General features: G+C 44.8%; 1 protein-coding gene across 1 annotated transcript in view; it reads right to left on the reverse strand.

Annotated features, from left to right (window-relative positions):
• LOC139417452 (neural cell adhesion molecule L1.1-like) overlaps nucleotides 1-7,015 on the reverse strand; it is a 113,458-nt gene extending 106,443 nt beyond the window's left edge. Inside the window, exon 1 of the mRNA XM_071166738.1 lies at nucleotides 6,882-7,015. The gene's annotated coding sequence lies outside the window, so the exon portion shown is untranslated. The remainder of the gene's footprint in view (nucleotides 1-6,881) is intronic.
• Between the last annotated feature and the right edge of the window lie 1,579 nt (nucleotides 7,016-8,594).

Raw genomic sequence — 8,594 nt, forward strand, 5'->3', positions numbered from 1 at the left:
ACATATTGATGGACCAGGACCAACAACATATTGATGGACCAGGACCAACAACATACTGATGAACCAGGACCAACACCTGGATGGACCAGGACCAACAACATATTGATGAACCAGGACCAACAACATATTGATGGAACAGGACCAACAACACCAGGATGGACCAGGACCAACAACACCTGGATGGACCAGGACCAACAACACCTGAATGGACCAGGACCAACAACATATTGATGAACCAGGACCAACAACATATTGATGGACCAGGACCAACAACATATTGATGGACCAGGACCAACAACATATTGATGGACCAGGACCAACAACATACTGATGAACCAGGACCAACACCTGGATGGACCAGGACCAACAACACCTGGATGGACCAGGACCAACAACACCTGGATGGACCAGGACCAACAACATATTGATGGACCAGGACCAACAACACCTGGATGGACCAGGACCAACAACATATTGATGAACCAGGACCAACAACATATTGATGAACCAGGACCAACAACATATTGATGGACCAGGACCAACAACACCTGGATGGACCAGGACCAACAACACCTGGATGGACCAGGACCAACAACATATTGATGGACCAGGACCAACAACACCTGGATGGATCAGGACCAACAACATATTGATGAACCAGGACCAACAACATATTGATGGACCAGGACCAACAACATATTGATGAACCATGACCAACAACATATTGATGGACCAGGACCAACAACATATTGATGAACCAGGACCAACAACATATTGATGGACCAGGACCAACAACACCTGGATGGACCAGGACCAACATCACCTGGCTGGACCAGGACCAACAACATATTGATGGAACAGGACCAACAACATATTGATGGAACAGGACCAACAACATATTGATGGACCAGGACCAACAACACCTGGATGGACCAGGACCAACAACACCTGGATGGACCAGGACCAACAACGTATTGATGGACCAGGACCAACAACACCTGGATGGACCAGGACCAACAACACCTGGATGGACCAGGACCAACAACACCTGGATGGACCAGGACCAACAACACCTGGATGGACCAGGACCAACAACACCTGGATGGACCAGGACCAACAACATATTGATGAACCAGGACCAACAACATATTGATGGAACAGGACCAACATATTGATGGAACAGGACCAACAACACCTGGATGGACCAGGACCAACAACACCTGGATGGACCAGGACCAACAACATATTGATGAACCAGGACCAACAACACATTGATGAAACAGGACCAACAACACCTAGATGGACCAGGACCAACAACACCTGGCTGGACCAGGACCAACAACACCTGGCTGGACCAGGACCAACAACACCTGGCTGGACCAGGACCAACAACAACTGGATGGACCAGGACCAATAAAAGTTGACCACGACTCCATTTTGTTGCTCCCAGCCTATAGACAGAAACGAAAACAGGAAGCTCCCGCGCTCAGGTCTGTTCAAAGCTGGTCCGACCAATCTTATTCAATGCTTCGAACATGTGGCCTGGGATATGTTCCGCATTGCGTCAAACAACAACATTGACGATTACGCTGAGTCGGTGAGCGAGTTTATTAGCAAGTGCATCTGCGATGTCGTACCCACAGCAACTATTAAAACATTCCCAAACCAGAAACCGATGGCAGCATTTGCGCGAAACTGAAAGCGCGAACCACTGCTTTTAATCAGGGCAAGGTGACCGGAAACATGACCGAATACAGTGTAGCTATTCCCTCCAATGCAATCAAACAAGCTAAGTGTCAGTATAGAGACAAATTAAAGTCGCAATTCAACGGCTCAGACCCAAGAGGTGTGTGGCAGGGTCTACAGTCAATCACGGATTACATAAAGAAAACCAGCCCCGTCGCGGACCAGGATGTCTTGCTCCCAGACAGACTAAACAACTTCTTTGCTCGCTTTGAGGACAAGTGCCACTGACACGGCCTGCTACCAAAACCTGCGGACTCTCCTTCACTGCAGCCGACGTGAGGAAAACATTTAAACGTGTCAACCCTCGCAAGGCTGCAGGCCCAGACGGCATTCCCAGCCGCACCCTCAGAGCATGACCAGTAGGCTGGTGTGTTTACGGACATATTCAATCAATCCCTATCCCAGTCTGTTGTTCCCACATGCTTCAAGAGGGCCACCATTGTTCCTGTTCCCAAGAAAGCTAAGGTAACTGAGCTAAACGACTACCGCCCCGTAGCACTCACTTCCGTCATCATAAAGTGCTTTGAGAGACTAGTCAAGGATCATATCACCTCCACCCTACCTGACACCCTAGATCCACTACATTTTGCTTACCGCCCAAATAGGTCCACAGACGACGCAACCACACTGCCCTAACCCATCTGGACAAGAGGAATACCTATGTGAGAATGCTGTTCATCGACTACAGCTCAGAATTCAACACCATAGTACCCTCCAAACTCATCATTAAGCTTGAGACCCTGGGTCTCGACCCCACCCTGTGCAACTGGGTACTGGACTTCCTGACGGGCCGCCCCCAGGTGGTGAGGGTAGGTAACAACATATCCACCCCGCTGATCCTCAACACTGGGGCCCCACAAGGGTGCGTTCTGAGCCCTCTCCTGTACTCCCTGTTCACCCACGACTGCGTGGCCACGCACGCCTCCAACACAATCGTCAAGTTTGCAGACGACACTACAGTGGTAGGCTTGATTACCAACAACGACGAGACGGCCTACAGGGAGGAGGTGAGGGCCCTTGGAGTGTGGTGTCAGGAAAATAACCTCACACTCAACGTCAGCAAAACAAAGGAGATGATCGTGGACTTCAGGAAACGGCCGAGGGAGAACTCCCCTGTTCACATCGATGGGACAGTAGTGGAGAGGGTAGTACGTTTCAAGTTCCTCGGCGTACACATCAGACAAACTGATTTGGTCCACCCACACAGACAGCGTGGTGTAGAAGGTGCAGCAGCGCCTCTTCAACCTCAGGAGGCTGAAGATATTCGGCTTGTTTCCAAAAGCACTCACAAACTTCTACAGATGCACAATCGAGAGCATCCTGTCTGGCTGTATCAACACCTGGTAGGGCAACTGCTCCGCCCACATCCGTAAGGCTCTCCATAGGGTAGTGAGGTCTGCACAACGCATCACCGGGGGCAAACTACCTGCCCTCCAGGACACCTACACCACCCGATGTCACAGGAAGGCCTTAAAGATCATCAAGGACAACAACCACCCGAGCCACTGCCTGTTCACCCCACTATCATCCAGAAGGTGAGGTCAGTACAGGTGCATCAAAGCTGGGACCGAGAGACTGAAAAACAGCTTCTATCTCAAGGCCATCAGACTGTTAATTGAACAGCCATCACTAAGATTGAGTGGCTGCTGCCAACATACTGACTCAACTCCAGCCACAGACCAGGACCAACAACATATTGATGGACAAGGACTAATAACACCTGTGTATGACACATGGTTTAATTTTGAATCACCAACAAAGTGTTCTAAAGTGCCCGCTCCTTCTCTTCCTTCTAACCCTAAAGTGACCTCTCCTTCTCTTCCTTCTAACCCTAAAGTGATCTCTCCCTCTCTTCCTTCTAACCCTAACCCTAGTGACCTCTCCTTCTCTCCCTTCTAACCCTAAAGTGACCTCTCCTTCTCTTCCTTCTAACCCTAAAGTGATCTCTCCCTCTCTTCCTTCTAACCCTAACCCTAGTGACCTCTCACTCTCGTCCTTCTAACCCTAACCCTAAAGTGACCTCTCCTTCAATACATTGTAACCCTAACCCTAAAGTGACCTCTCACTCTCTTCCTTCTAACCCTAACCCGAGTGACCTCTCCTTCTCTCCCTTCTAACCCTAAAGTGACCTCTCCTTCTCTTCCTTCTAACCCTAAAGTGCCCTCTCCTTCTCTTCCTTCTAACCCTAAAGTGACCTCTCCTTCTCTTCCTTCTAACCCTAAAGTGACCTCTCCTTCTCTTCCTTCTCTTCCTTCTAACCCTAGTGACCTCTCCCTCTCTTCCTTCTAACCCTAAAGTGACCTCTCCCTCTCTTCCTTCTAACCCTAAAGTGACCTCTCCTTCTTATCCTTCTAACCCTAAAGTGACCTCTCCTTCTCTTCCTTCTCTTCCTTCTAACCCTAGTGACCTCTCCCTCTCTTCCTTATAACCCTCAAGTGACCTCTCCCTCTCTTCCTTCTAACCCTAAAGTGACCTCTCCCTCTCTTCCTTCTAACCCTAAAGTGACCTCTCCCTCTCTTCCTTCAAACCCTAAAGTGAGCTTCACTCTCTTCCTTCTAACCCCAAAGTGACCTCTCCCTCTCTTCCTTCTAACCCTAAAGTGACCTCTCCCTCTCTTCCTCCTAACCCTAAAGTGACCTCTCACTCTCTTCCATGTAACCCTAGTGACCCCTCCCTCTCTTCCATGTAACCCTAGTGACCCCTCCCTCTCTTCCATGTAACCCTAGTGACCTCTCACCCTCTTCCTTCTAACCCTAAAGTGATCTCTCCATCTCTTCCTTCTGACCCTAAAGTGACCTCTCCCTCACTTCCTTCTAACCCTAAAGTGACCTCTCCTTCTCTTCCTTCTAACCCTAACCCTAGTGACCCCTCCCTCTCTTCCATGTAACCCTAGTGACCTCTCCCTCTCTTCCTTCTAACCCTAAAGTGACCTCTCCCTCTCTTCCTTCTAACCCTAAAGTGACCTCTCCCTCTCTTCCTTCTAACCCTAAAGTTACCTCTCCCTCTCTTCCTTGTAACCCTAGTGACCTCTCCCTCTCTTCCTTCTAACCCTAAAGTGACTTCTCCTTCTCTTCCTTATAACCCTAAAGTGACCTCCCTCTCTTCCTTATAACCCTCAAGTGACCTCTCCCTCTCTTCCTTATAACCCTCAAGTGATATCTCCCTCTCTTCCGTGTAACCCTAGTGACCTCTCCCTCTCTTCCTTATAACCCTCAAGTGACCTCTCCCTCTCTTCCTTGTAACCCTTGTAACCCTAGTGATCTCCCCCTCTCTTCCTTGTAACCCTAACCCTAAAGTGAACTCTTCCTCTCTGTGCATGTGACCAATAAAATGTGATTTGATTTGTATGCATGTTAGGCTCTACACCAGTTATTTATTCGGATTAATGTACTTCATTTTAAAGAGTTATTTGGCCACTTTAGTGCAGTTCAAGAAGAGTTAAGAAAGTATTTACCAAATAAGCTTAAGTAAAAAAATATATTAAAAGTTACACAATAAAATACCAATAACGAGGCTATATACAGGGTATTATGGTACAGAGTCAATGTGGAGGCTATATACAGGGTGTTACGGTACAGAGTTAATGTGGAGGCTATATACAGGGGGTACTGGTACAGAGTCAATGTGGAGGCTATATACAGGGTGTTACGGTACAGAGTCAATGTGGAGGCTATATACAGGGGGTACCGGTACAGAGTCAATGTGGAGGCTATATACAGGGTGTTACGGTACAGAGTCAATGTGGAGGCTATATACAGGGGGTACCGGTACAGAGTCAATGTGGAGGCTATATACAGGGGTACCGGTACAGAGTCAATGTGGAGGCTATATACAGGGTGTACCGGTACAGAGTCAATGTGGAGGCTATATACAGGGTATTATGGTACAGAGTCAATGTGGAGGCTATATACAGGCTATATACAGGCTATATACAGGGGGTACGGGTACTAACTAATGAAAGATCAGTTTGATGCGTTGGTCTGTGCATGTGGCTAACACGACATCACTTTAGAGAGCAATCCATCCTTCAGCACAACATGTCATGTTGGAGATTTTCCTGTCATCTGATGATTCTCAGTACCTATACTGTTCTCTTTGAAGGAGAAAGAACAATCTATATAAGTTTAAATATTAGACATGTGTAAGCAGGGTGAAGGCTGCTTTGTACAAATGTGAGTGTACAAAGCTGGATCAACAGAATAAACCATTAGACATGTGAAAACAGAATGTAAGCAGAATCTGCTCACAGGCCATGCAAGACATGTTATAAGGGAGTGTCCCAAAAAATTCAACTTGGTCCCCTTAAAAATATAGGGTCCCACTTTAAAGAACGTTCAGCTGATACAGGCTTCATAAGGCCTTCATAATACTTTCATAAGCACTACTTATGGGGGCCAAGTTGGGCTCCCGAGTGACGCAGCGGTCTAAGGCACTGCCCAGTGTCGTCGCTGTTTTGGGTTTGGTCAGGGGTAGGCCGTTATTGAACTTTCCTTGTTAAATAAAGGTTAAAAGAACACAGAAAATGACATCTACCATATTGAAAATTAATATGTAAATATTACATGAATATTGAATTTGAAAACTGAATGCATTATTCATTCAATTCAGTTTTAAATCATGAAATACAAGTTCAATTTCTGAATTCAATGACTGAATTTGTGCTTTACAAATTCTAAAATATTAAATTCAATATCCTAACATAAATTCTAAATTATGCAATTCAAATATAATTTCTGTTGGCACTGAAATCGCTCCATACTCTTGGTTAAACAGATTTTCTACAATAATCGTTAACCTACGAAAGTGCTGTTATAGTGTTTCACCAGCATCCCAGCTGGTGAATATATATGTCAGCCATGTAGCCGACTAATGCACCATAAATATAGTAGCGTAAGTCCCAGCTGGTGAATATATGTGTCAGCTGTCATCCATATAACCAACTAACCTGTGTTTTAATATCAGAACTGAATAACAGACTGGTGTCACAGACAGGCCCACGCCTAATACATCCCAGACACACACACTTAAACATACACACGACACCAGTATATCCCTCTATCTGTCTGACACACACACACACACACACAGCATGGTGGGATGATGCCATTGTCTCCATCTCTCCACCAGTTCCCTACCTCTGGAGGTGCTGTCTTTCTCTCTCTCCCTTTCTTCTCACTCTATTTCTGTCTTCCTCTCTTTATCTCCTATCCAATGTGTCTTCAGTGTCTTCTCTGTCTTCTCTGTGTTTAGGCTGCTCTGCAAGAATGCTGCAGTGATAGAGAAAAACACAAACCTTCTCTCTGTCTCTCCTCCCTCCTTCCAGCTTCTCATTCGCTGCTCTGGAGAGATGACATCACCCCTTTTATTGTGGCCTCTCTCTCTCTCTCTCTCTCTGTTTTCCCCCGGGTACCTCCCTGCACCTCCCTCATCTCTCTCTCTCTCTCTTTCTTTGTTATCCCCTGGGTACCTCCCTGCCCCGCCCTCATATCTGTCTCTCCATCCCTCATCTCTCTCTCTGAGACCTGCTCAGGGAACATCGTTCAGATGGTTGTAATATTGTGACTGGGGTAATTTTGATGATTTTAGAATGGTAAAGTAGAATGGTATTGTAGAATGGTATTGTAGAATGGTAAAGCTGTAGAATGGTATTGTAGAATGGTAAAGTAGAATGGTAAAGCTGTAGAATGGTAAAGTGGAATGGTAAAGTAGAATGGTAAAGTAGAATGGTATTGTAGAATGGTAAAGCTGTATAATGGTATTGTAGAATGGTAAAGCTGTAGAATGGTAAAGCTGTAGAATGGTATTGTAGAATGGTAAAGTAGAATGGTAAAGTAGAATGGTAAAGTAGAATGGTAAAGTAGAATGGTAAAGTAGAATGGTAAAGCTGTATAATGGTATTGTAGAATGATAAAGCTGTAGAATGGTAAAGCTGTAGAATGGTATTGTAGAATGGTAAAGCTGTAGAATGGTATTGTAGAATGGTAAAGTAGAATGATAAAGCTATAGAATGGTAAAGTAGAATGGTAAAGTAGAATGGTAAAGCTGTATAATGGTATTGTAGAATGGTATTGTAGAATGGTAAAGCTGTAGAATGGTATTGTAGAATGGTAAAGTAGAGTCGTAAAGCTGAAGAATGGTAAAGCTGTAGAATGGTATAGTAGAATGGTAAAGCTGTAGAATGGTATTGTACAATGGTAAAGTAGAGTGGTAAAGCTGTAGAATGGTAAAGCTGTAGAATGGTATTGTAGAATGGTAAAGCTGTAGAATGGTATTGTAGAATGGTAAAGTAGAGTGGTAAAGCTGTAGAATGGTAAAGTAGAGTGGTAAAGCTGTAGAATGGTAAAGCTAAATGGTATAGTAGAATGGTAAAGCTGTAGAATGGTAAAGCTGTAGAAATAAAGCTGTAGAATGGTATTGTAGAATGGTAAAGCTGTAGAATGGCAAAGTAGAATGGTAAAGTAGAATGGTAAAGCTGAAGAATGGTAAAGTAGAATGGTAAAGCTTTAGAATGGTATTGTAGAATGGTAAAGCTGTAGAATGGTATTGTAGAATGGTAAAGCTGTAGAATGGTAAAGTAGAATGGTAAAGTAGAATGGTATTGTAGAATGGTAAAGCTGTAGAATGGTATTGTAGAATGGTAAAGCTGTATAATGGTATTGTAGAATGGTAAAGCTGTAGAATGGTAAAGCTGTAGAATGGTATAGTAGAATGGTAAAGCTGTATAATGGTAATGTAGAATGGTAAAGTAGAATGGTAAAGCTGTAGAATGGTAAAGTAGAATGGTAAAGCTGTAGAATGGTAAAGCTGTAGAATGGTATAGTAGAATGGTAAAGATGTAGAAAGGTAAA

This window comes from Oncorhynchus clarkii, chromosome 9 (genome assembly GCF_045791955.1).
Source record: "Oncorhynchus clarkii lewisi isolate Uvic-CL-2024 chromosome 9, UVic_Ocla_1.0, whole genome shotgun sequence".
Taxonomy (NCBI): domain Eukaryota; kingdom Metazoa; phylum Chordata; class Actinopteri; order Salmoniformes; family Salmonidae; genus Oncorhynchus; species Oncorhynchus clarkii.